We start from the raw sequence: 12247 nt of genomic DNA, 5'->3' as shown, positions 1-12247 counted from the left end.
TACAGAGACCCCAGAAAACCATATATTTTCAGAAAGTACACATTCTGACGAATCCAATATGGGTAAATAAGTGTTTCTACTGCAAACTGCCAAACTGCAAAGCAATGCTGAACATAACGGTTTTTATCAAATTTCTGAAAATCGTCACAAAGCTTGAATTCTACCCCATTATATGCCACACATTTCGTAACTTATCAGCATAAAACATCCTAAATATGAACGCCAGGGGTCTACTGAACACTTTGATGCCCAATATGCATAGATATACCAAACTATGTGGCACACAGAGACCCCCAAATGACAATAGTGTATATACATTTTCACGGCTGACGCGCTGGCTGCTTCAATTTGAGCACCTGGTGTGTGTATTATGCGACATTAGACCCCCCTAACAGTACAGAGACCCCAGAAAACCATATATTTTCAGAAAGTACACATTCTGACGAATACAATATGGGTAAATAAATGTTTCTACTGTAAACTGCCAAACTGCAAAGCAATGCTGAACATAACGGTTTTTATGAAATTTCTGAAAATCGTCACAAAGCTTAAATTTTACCCCATTATATGCCCCACATTTCGTAACGTATCAGCATAAAACATCCTAAATATGAACGCCAGGGGTCTACTGAACACTTTGATGCCCAATATGCATAGATATACCAAACTATGTGGCGCACAGAGACCCCCAAATGGATATATAGTAAATAAAATTTACAAGGCAAAACAAAATAAGGCAGTAAAGAGTGAAATGCAAAAAAATCCAATAAAACCACAAAAATCAATGTTTTTTTTCCAGACTAGTGTTATCGGCCGTCAGAATCACAGTTTGAATATTTTAGCTGGGCCAAACAGGTTATACGGCTAGAAACAAGTGAACACAACATACGCAGAGCTGAAAATGCAATAAAATGGCTAAAAATTCAATAAAATGGCTAAAAATGCACCAAAATACCCAAAATTGCAATATAATCACCGAAATAACATAAAAAAGATATTGCACAGTACGGTTAGCGAATACGCTATTCGTAATGGAAATAAAACATTTTTTTCAGCCAAAAAAAGAAACGATGCGATAAGAAAAAAAAAAAAAGCCACAATGCCATGTATGTGCGTGTGCGTGTGTACAAATGGTAAATTACATGTTATGTGCGCGTGTGTGCGTGTGCACATGTGTGTAAGTGCAGTGAGTGTAAGTGACCCCCCCAATCCCCAAAAATGCATGTGTAAGTGTGTGTAAGTGTGAATCTAAGTGTGTATTACTGTAATAAGTGTGTGTTGGTGTGTTTGTGTGTGTAATTGTTGCACTAACCTGAAAAAATCGCTGGAGACTGTTGCAGGCGATCTGGAAGGGCCTCAGGAAGAGATCTGCGACGTCCTCTGTGTGCCTGTGCGGAGATATCCAGCGCGGTGTAGGCTGCAGCAGCAGGACACGTAAGTTACACGTGCCTGCTGCTGTTTTTGGGCCCCTGGGCGATCGCGCCCCAGGGGCCACTCGATCCCCTGCTCTGCTCGTTGCCTAGGGGCAGGGGATCGATGCGGAATGGAGCGAGCGGCTCTAACAGCCGCTCCTCCGCTCCAGAACCCGGAAGTGCTGCAGAACATAGAATCTACGTTCTGTGGCATTTCAAGTTACTTTTCCACAGAACGTAGATTCTACGTTCTGTGGCACTTAAAGGGTTAATATTAAGATCATTAATTGTTATTATAAATATTCCCTTCATATTTGTAGAGAGTGTTATTTCATAATCTGTAAACATACCGATCATCTTCATACACAATAATATTTTCAAAGCTTTCCCCCAGTTTTGGACTAATTGCATAACCATTAAAGCAATTTAAACCTGCAGTATGTGGGTGCTTGTTTAGTAAGAGAAGTTTGCTGAGTAGGCTGGGTGTTTGTTTAGTAAGAAGTATTTACTGACAGAGGCATTTCAGTTTATATCAATTGCTGTTTTTTCTTTGAAATCGCTGAAATATTCACATATAGCAATAGACTTAGACGCAAGGGCAGAAAAAATAGACTTATTTTTACATTACATGGACCCAATGCCTTCAAGCTGTAAAAAAAACAATGTTCTTAAACGGGGCTCGTTGTAGACAAATCTGATTCTATTTCTGAACTGGATCTGAATTCTGAGTGCTTATTGTGTTAAGGGGCCTATTTATGAAACCTCAGTTTTTTCTGGGAGAACTCGAATTTTTAGAGGAGAAAAACTCGAAAAATCTGAATCTAACAACCTGAAACTGAAAACCTGTCGAGGTCATGTAGAAGTCAACGGCAGATGTCCCTGAAGACGTTTACTTGACATTGTGATTTGCAATGGTTTTCGTGCGATAATCTGAAAAAGAAATGCCCCAGTAGCTCTCAGGCTTTTTTTTTCTGCAGAATCACTGCACATGCTCTATGTTGATGTCAGTTACTGAGTTTAGGGACTGACTCACAATATACAGTACGCATAGAATATAAATGTCACAATATAAGGCTGATTCATACTTAATACCAATAATTGCTACATGGCAGAATAGAAACCAGTGCAACTAGCATCAGACTTTAATAATCAGCCTTGTGGCATCATCTTATACTTGAAGCAGAAAAAAATAAATCTTTAAAAAAAAAAACCAAGGTTAAATTAAAAATGGTATAAACCGTCAATGTTAAAAAAAACTCATGCCCGAGTTTATATACTCATACCCGAGTTTATATATTATATCTGTTTCAGTATAAACCGTCAATGTTAAAAAACTCATGCCAGAGGCACAGTACGGACAGATGAGACAGTACGGACAAGCACCCAAGCCTTTAACAAAATCTATATTTTAAATTACATTTATAACCTTAATACTAAGGATATTAATTGCTATTATGAATACTCCCCCCTTGATGCTGCAATGACACTGGAATTACATGATGATTGTGTCCAAAAGTACATAAACCCTGTTGTGATTAATAAAACGCAACGTTGATAATTATGGGTAAAAATTTTGCAGACAAAAATATATTAAAGAAATTATGATGGAACCCACTATTTTGGAATAAGTATCAGAGGCTCAGCATATTAAAGTTATTAATCATTAATTAATAATAATTGATTATCATCTTGCTCCCTCACAGTTTTTTTTACATATTCCCACATTCATATATGCTTACCCAATATGTGCATTTATATGTACATATTGGGCATTTTTTCTAGTAAAGATTTCTGATATTTCTGCTCATATTTCTGCATCATGAATATATGAAGACTTCCAACTCTGGATTGCTAAATATTGAATGATGAATAAGATTTAAATCCAGAATGAAAGAGTTTGTCATTAGAGAATGCAAGTGCATATACATTCTAGAACTGTGGTTTTGCACATATGTCAGTGAATATGTCCTTTAGATAAATGGACACTTTTACTGTTTGTATGTGGCAGCATAATGTCAATTGTACACAAGATGGCAGTGTGTTGTTTGATATGTAAGTCCTGCAATATTCTGAGTTGTTATTGTGTATCCATGTATACCATTGGTTACATATGCAGTAAAGCAATCATTATTGGCTAATGCTCTTTGGTTAGCAAACATATAACATTTCTGAACTCTGTAAGCACCATGTTTTATAGATATTGGTGGGTGGATACTAAAGTACCTATATACTATGAAACAAAGACCTCTTTTATTATATTTTTGCTGTGAAAGCTCAACTTTTTCAGATTATCAGTCAAAAAAAACCCTTACTTTTTGGATTATCCAATGCAGATCAGGATGTCAAGATACAACTTGACAACAGGAATACTGTATCTGCCTTTAATTTCTACATGACCTCAACTGGTTTGAGCGTATTTGGGATTCAGATTTTTAGCAGCTTTGGGGTATAATAAGAGGGTTATTCACAAAACTCTGGTAGGGTTTTCTGGTAGGGTTTTTTGTGGCAAAATTCAATGTCCTTTGACACCTTGAGCATCAGTAGTGCCCATAGCACGTGGGTTTCAGGACCTTAGGACCTTGTTTTCCAGGTGTACCATGTGAGTTTTTCTCTATTCTGACCCTTGCTGCCCTAAACTGAAAAATATTTGATAAATAAAATAATTTCTTTCTCTCTCACTCTCTATTCTGCCACTCTTTTGATCTTTTTTCCAAACCTACAGTATAAATTATTAGGTTACTATTTTGCCTTACTTGTCACTGGTATATAATAGGAATATGCCAGCAATGATCAAATTAACTCACATGCAATATCATGCATATTGCAGCTGAAAAAACAACCCTCTCCTGATTTATTGAATTGCTCACATGAACTGCAATAAATATGCTGATTATTGGATTAACCACTCTCGATGGGTGACTGCAAATCAGTGGGATCGTGAGTTGCACAGGAAGTCCCGCTCTGTATCAACTAGCAGTTAGGCAGGTTAAAATAGTTGAAAGGTTGCATTTTTTGTTGCAATTTTTTGGGGGAAAAATATCCCTTGTAACTTACCTCAACCATGGCATAAAAGCAGAACTTGGATTTTAATAAGTCTGCCCCCCATGGAGCTCTATCCTAAAGTATTATATATATTTATCTTTCGAGGGTAGTACTACATATACAAGAAGATGACCTTCTTTTCATAGACTTTGAGGTAAAGCTCCATACAAGGGGCCATACACAGTCTGAATTGAATCATTCCGTCAGACAGACTAAACAATCAGCTCCTCTTAACTTACTGATTTGCTGACACAAGATTTCTCTACATGCCCAAAATAACTGATAGTCATAATACATAGATATTGGCTGTTTTCCGCAATTCCACAACAACTCATGCTGGATTAAGATTTTTAATGTGACCTTACATGGGAAAAATCTTGAAAGTATCTGACTTTGGCCTTCTTTCTATTGGTGCAATCATTCAGCAGACAGCTCAAATGATTGAAACAGGAGAGAAGCTGCGGCTCTTTGCCTGATTTTCAAACATGAACAATCTCTGAGGGATCAGCTGACCTTCATATTGTGGGGATTTGCTAAAATTTATATTGGTAGAGTTAAAAGGGTTGATGTAGAGAGTGATATACCAAGACAATTTGAAATTGGTTTTAATTTTTTATTATTTGTGCTTTTTGAATTATTTTGCTTTTTATTCAGCAGCTCTACATTTATTAATTTCAGCAATCTGGTTGCTAGGGTCCAGACATCCCTAGTAACCATGTATTGATTTAAATAAGAAACAAGAATATGAATAGGAGAGGGCATGAATAGAAAGATGAGTAATCAAAAGCAGTAATAACAATCATTTTGTAGCTTTAAAGAGCCTTTGTTTTTTAAATGGTGTCTTTGAAAGAGTTTAGAGAAAAAGGCCAATAATTAAAATACATAATAAAGACCAATTGAAAAGTTGCATAGAACTGGCCATTCTATGATAATAATACTATATACCTTTAAGATAACTTAAAGGTGAACCACCCCTTTATGGCAGATAGCAGCCAGGGATGCCAAAATGCAAAGCAGGTTTTAAACAAAACAGATTAATAAACAAAGTCTATTTTGTAGAGCCATCAATTTAAAGGGGAACTCCACAAAAACATAACTTAAGCTTTTGAAAAGTAAACATAATTTCAAGCAACTTTGCAATATACATCTGTTAAAAAATATGCAGACTTTTCATGATTTTTGATGGTTTCTAACAGTTCCCTAAGCCTATCCCCCTGCTCTCTTTCTGACTACTTTGCTGAGCTGGCTGACTACTGTTACTTTGTATCAACAGCCAGTTTTCCTCAGCCTGCATCCTCCAACCCCCACAATTCCCTGCACCTGATTTCAATAAGAAAAGGAACATCACAGTGCAATGTATTGTGGGTTATGTAGTTCCTGCATGCTGTCTGTAAGCTGTGGAGAAGTTGTTACAATTTGTAACATCAGTGTTTTAGTTCCTCCTTCCCTGCCAGGATCTCAAATGATGCAGAAAGAGAAGAACTGCTAAACAGCTGGATTTCAGCAAAGAAAATGGGATTTATTCATACTTTTTTAAAGAAACAGGTAACTGTGATGAGTATGTTAGGTGTTTCTGTATTATGTGAGCCTCTTTATCAAATTTTGGTTTGGAAGCCGGAGTTCCCCTGTAACAAGAAAAAGACCCTCACTCCTCTGGGATCTAAATAAGGTTTGCTCCACCCCATTGCAAAGCAATGTCTTCCCCATTCACTGTGGCTTAAATATCAAAAAACTGTACAAAATATTATCAGTATTTATTATTAGTATGTACTGTACATGGTTAAATATCTTTAGACCTGGTGAGATCTGTCAAAATCATAGTATAAATGCACTGTTTGTAACTTTCCAAAATACATTGACTCAAAATATTGCATAGTTTTAATTTACTTGAAATTGCTAAAGTAGTTTAGTTGCTTATGGTTTGCATTCCTGGATATGACAATAATTGACAGACCTGTAGAAAAACTAATGTCTGCTTTATTCTTTTGAAGAGTTAGAACTGGAAAACAGCGCCGAATAAGAAATATTACTTTCAAATGCAAGCCAGCACATCATGACTGCACTAGTGATGCCCTGGAATGGTTTCAGTATAAGTTAAACATTTAGTATGCTCGATCAAAGCACTTCCATTTAACTGTAGCCTTGCACTTTACTCGCCAGGGGGTAGTCTCCCCTGGTTTTTTTACTCGCCAGACTGGCACAGATTTACCTAATTAGCTTGGTGTTATGGAAGCAATAGTGATGGCCAGCATTTGAGCCCCAATGGAATCATGATCTAATGCATCACTTACTAGGCTGTGAGGTGTTGTTTAAAAAGCCTGGATGCAATGCAGTGTAGATCTGCACCATAGTCCTATGGTAAAGAGCCAGGTATGTGCCCATAATACCCCACTCCTACTGATAACAGTTTTAGCATTAGTGCATAATACATAATGGGGTATTCAGCTCTGCAGCAGTTACAAGAAGAAGATCTCTGAAGTTTTAGATATCTATACTGTTTATTTTCCATTATATGTTAAGAGGGTGAAAAACAGGGATAATATAAGAAGGGAGCAAGAAAATGGAATAGGTTTTGTTGAGAAAATTCACTTGAGGTGAAAGACAAAGTTTATTTGACACAAGTTCTAAACTCACCAAGCTACACAATGCATATATTAAGAGTTATACACATGTGCAATATGAAGCCTCTGACCTCTGTGACCAGACTGTGCCTACAGTACATGCACATCAACTTACAAGATAGCTGGTAGGAAATGCTGGGGAGTCTCATGTTGTGTCTTTTCATGGGCGGTATTTCACTCAAATGGACTGTGGCGATCTGTAACTTCACTCTTTAGTAAATATACCCCTAAATGTGTTTTCCTCAGTATGTCTGAATCTATTTTTGCATCTGATGTTGGTTTCTTATTTAGTCAGTGTTTTTTTAAAAATTACCTTGGGCCACAGATTTAAAAGTACACATTCATAGACAGGGATGTCTATGTATGACATCAGAGGTTTGTATAAATTGGTTGGATAGTTGATGGATGTGTGGAATTGGATACCTTCTACCAATGAAATCACATGTATATTTGGACAAACTTATTACTTATTACTTATTCTATTCTGTAACTAAATGTCCTCAGAATGGGGGTGCGTGGCCAGGCAAGCAATGTAGGCAGACGTGCACTCCTGAGCTCCGTCTCAATTCAAATTCGAAAATTCATGAAACAACTTCACAACATCAAAATTCACACGAAATTCTTTACCAGTCCCAGGGAGGCCATGGCCTGGCTGGAGGCCAAGAATCCATAATACCATGAGTACTAATCAACCAAACGGTAACATGCATTAACCCACAACAATGCATAGGCAGCTACACCAGTGAGCGTGTTCTTCCCACTGGCCTAGTACTGACTCAGGAATGGGTCTAATCAAAATGTGGTGGCCGCACAGCAATACTCAGACAATGTCAACAGACTCTGACCAAAACACCCCACAATGGGCATTTGAGTTCTCTTGCCAAGTTACAGGATAAAGGCCAATCCAAGTTGGGAGGGTATGGCAGGGAGGGAGGGAGTTATCAGTTGTTTGGCGCAACAAGATAACAAACAAGATGTAAAGTTGTTGTTCCTAACATTACCCAAACCTATTACCAGCCACACTCAATTCTAGATAAAAAAAGGGCTAATGTTCAACTACCTAAAAAAGGCATCTCCAGACATTCTGTTTCTTCATGAAACGCACCTGACAGGTCAACGCAAATTGGCCCTTAAGAAACCATGGGTCTCCACATCTTATCACTCAAAATATTCAATGTATGCCAGAGGAGTCTCAATTATGGTTAAAAAGAAATCCCATTTCACAGGCAGACCCTAACCCGGGAAACAAACAAATGCGCAAGGTGGCCCAACAAAATTTGGACCTTATGCTAACAAAGCTTAAAAGCAAACAACTATTATACAGAACACAGAGCATTTTTGAAAATGGAGAGAAATGTGGCAAAACACTAGCTTTCCTAGTAAAAAATGACCAACCGCACATGGTAATATCACTCCTGAGGCTGATCTCTGGGGCAATAGTTACCGATGCACATGACATTGCTAGCACTTTTTCTGATTACTACCAAGCCCTATATACAACAGTTAAAGGAAACACTAGCGAGCAAACAAAATTTTTTTTAGACACAATGCAATTCCCCTCCATGACTAGACAACAAAGCAAATACTTAGACAACCCAATAACGCAGCTGTAAATAGCAGAGACAATTACGCAACTAACCCCACATAAAAGTCCTGGTCCAGACAGATTACCAGTAGACAGGTACAAGCAGGCCATAAGAGAGGTGGTCCTTAGACTAGAGCAAACATACAACACTGCCTATATCCTGGAGGAACTCCCCTCTCCTTCTATGATGCCCAGATAGTGGTCATACCTAAACCCGGTAGGGACTCACAAACATGCAGCTTATACAGACCTATATCGCTGCTGAATGCAGAAGTCAAAATACTAGCAAAGGTACTGGCCACAAGGTTGTCCAAAGTAGTCACTGACATTATACATCCGGATCAGGCTGGATTTATGCCAGGAAAAACCACTACAGGGAACATCAGACTCCTCTTCACAAACTTACAAATTAGACATGAGAACGCAGGCTCCAGGGTACTGGTATTGCTCGATGCCAACAAAGGTTTTGATACAGTTGAGTGGGATTTCCTGTGGGTGGTCTTGCAAAGGTTTGGATTCAGGGGTTAGTTTTATCAAATGGATTGAATTATTGTATAAACAACCTACAGCATATGTCTATGTAAATGAGATTAAGTCACCAAGAATGAAGCTAGGGAGAGGTACGAGGCAGGGGTGCCCCCTATCACCCCTGTTATTAGCACTGAGTATTGAACCGCTTGTACTCCTCATCAGGCAGACCCCCCAAATAACAGGACTTAGATACAGAACAATAGAAGAAAAAGTCCCGCTATATGCGGACCATGAACTTTTATACTTAGAAAACCCAGGTCCCTCCCACACATATGCGTTACAGATAATAGCTGAATATGGGAAACACACTGGGATAACAATAAACAAAGAGAAATTGGCCATACTCCCGATAGACCCGATCGCAGAAAATGATAGACTGCAAATGACAGACTTAAAATGGGCCAACAAACTGAAGTATCTTGGGGTGGAATTTGAAATAGATCTTAGCAAGTATGTGACAAACAGCCTAGAACCAATAATACAGAAGCTGCAGTCAGCGACTGCATTATGGACCAATTTGCCACTAACACTTTGGGGTAGGGTAAATGTTATGAAAATGTTTTTATATATTCTTTTGAACTGTCCCACATACATTGAACCCAAGGTATTTCAGAGAATTGATGGTATAACTAGGCCATTTCTGTGGTCACAAAAGTCACCTAGGATTGCCATAAACACTCTCATGCTACCTAAAGACATGGGCTACTTTCCAAAAATATATTTTTTGTTAGGTCTCCATACTGTTAAATGTGTTATGGCACATAATACACACACCTGGTCCTTATATTGCAGTAGCCAGTGTCAGCAGTGAAAATGTATATGTAAATTTTCATTTGGGCAACTCTGTACGCCACCTGCATTGGTAAATCTATACATATTGGGCTTCAAAGTGTTCAGACCTCTGGAATTCATATTTACTGTATGATGTTTATTTTTTGGTATGCTATGTGGGAGATAAGGCTCTAGAAAGTGGAAGCTTTGAGTTGATTTTCAGGTATTTCATCAAAACAGACTATTTTGGGGAAGCATTGCAGCTAAGTAGTTAGAATGTGTCTTTGGGGGGTCACCATATCTTTTTTATGTTCTTAACCCACACCAATGCAGTAAATATGTTGATTATTCAGTAGCTGAAGTGACTTTTGTGACAATTTTTATGCGCTAACTTTATTTTGCAGTCTGTAAATGCCAGATACTTTGGTAATCCTATGCACAACGGACATCACACTGTTCAGTGGACCCCTTGCATTCATATTTAAGATGTTTTCTATTAGTGCTTAATGCTATGAAGGAGATAAGATGCTAAAAAGTGGAAGCTTTAAGGAGATTTTCAGGTACAGGTGTGGGACCTGTTATCCAGAATGCTCGGGACCTGGGGTTTTCCGGATAACGGATCTTTCCGTAATTTGGGTCTTCATGCCTTAAGTCTACTAGAAATTCATTTAAACATTAAATAAACCCAATAACCTGGTTTTGCTTCCAATAAGGATTAATTATATCTTAGTTGGGATCAAGTACAAGCTACTGTTTTATTATTACAGAGAAAAGGAAATCATTTTTAAAAATTTGGATTATTTGGATGGAGTCTATGGGAGACCATTCCGTAATTCGGAGCTTTCTGGATATCGGGTTTCCGGATAAGGGATCCTATACCTGTATTTCATTTAAACCAACAATTCTGGGAAAGCATTGTGACTTAGTAGTTTGGACAAGGAAGACATGGTTGGCCATTTTGAATTTGCATTTGAATGTGTACTTTGCAAAAATATATGGTTTTGTGGGGGGGTCAATGTATTTTTTTGAGTTTTTACTCTGTAAAAATGCAGTAAATGTGTTGATTATTAAGTAGGTGAAGTGACTTCCAGGACAATTTGTATGCCCTAACATTTTGGGATCTCTAAACGTCAGATTCTTTGGTAATCTTATGAACAATGGGCATAAAACTATTCATTGTACCTCTGGCATTCATATTTAGGATGTTATCTCTTGGGGGCAAATTTACTAAAGGGAGAAGTGACTAACGCTGGCTAAAATTTGCGTGACATTAATTCGGGACTTCACCGATTTACTAACAGGCGCTGGCGTAAATTCGCTAGCGAAGGAGATAGACTGTAGCGCAACTTAGACACTCTAAAGCTAGGCAAATTTTTGCTCTGGCGAATGGACCTAACTAAGCAAATTCACTAAGATGCGGATTTTAATGAACGTTACCTCTTGCGCCAGACTTGCCTTCGCCACCTCAGACCAGGTGAAGTGCAATAGAGTAGATAGGAGTTCCTCCAAAAAAATGTGAACATTTTTCTAAGTCCCCAAAAAAAGCTGGCGACTTTTCAGTTTTTCAGGGTGATAGGCTGCAAAAGATGGTAATGGTATTTTTTAAGGTACCCTGCTTCCCCCCTACATGTTCTTACATATGGCACACTATACACTGGGCACATGTGTAGGGTATTATAACAACTCTATTTTCTTTTTTAAGGTTCCCTGGGCTTGTGTAGTGTAATGTATTTGCTGCAACATATACGTCCACTGAAATTTAACTTCCCGCTGTATGCAAATTAGCCAATGCTAGCTCAACTTCGCTTTGCTTGCCGAATTAACTCTAGCAAAACTTCACCATCGTTCGCCGTCCAGGACGCAACTTTGCATTTTAGTGAATTAGCGTTGTCCTGGCGAATTTTCGCCTGGCGACGTGTACGATGTGAGCGAAGCCGTCGCTGGTGAATTCCCGCAGGTTAGTGAATTTGCCCCTATGTGGGAGATAAGATACTAGAAAATAGAAGCTGAGGTGCTTTTCATTTATTTAATCAAAACCGAAAAATTTGGGAAATTTGCGACGGTTGGAGTTGAAAGATATGATTACCCATTTTGACTTTGCCTGAATGTGCCAATGTGTTTTTTGTGTTTTTACTGCACAAAAAATGCATTAAATTGTGTTGATCATTCAATAGCTTGGGTGACCACCGCAACAAATTGTATAACTTCATTTTGGGGTTTCTAAATATTAGATACATGAGAAATTTGGTAATTTTGGTAATTTCATAAACTAATACTTTGGTAAT

This window comes from Xenopus laevis, chromosome 7L (assembly GCF_017654675.1).
Source record: "Xenopus laevis strain J_2021 chromosome 7L, Xenopus_laevis_v10.1, whole genome shotgun sequence".
Lineage (NCBI taxonomy): Eukaryota > Metazoa > Chordata > Amphibia > Anura > Pipidae > Xenopus > Xenopus laevis.
This window is presented reverse-complemented; position numbering follows the sequence as displayed.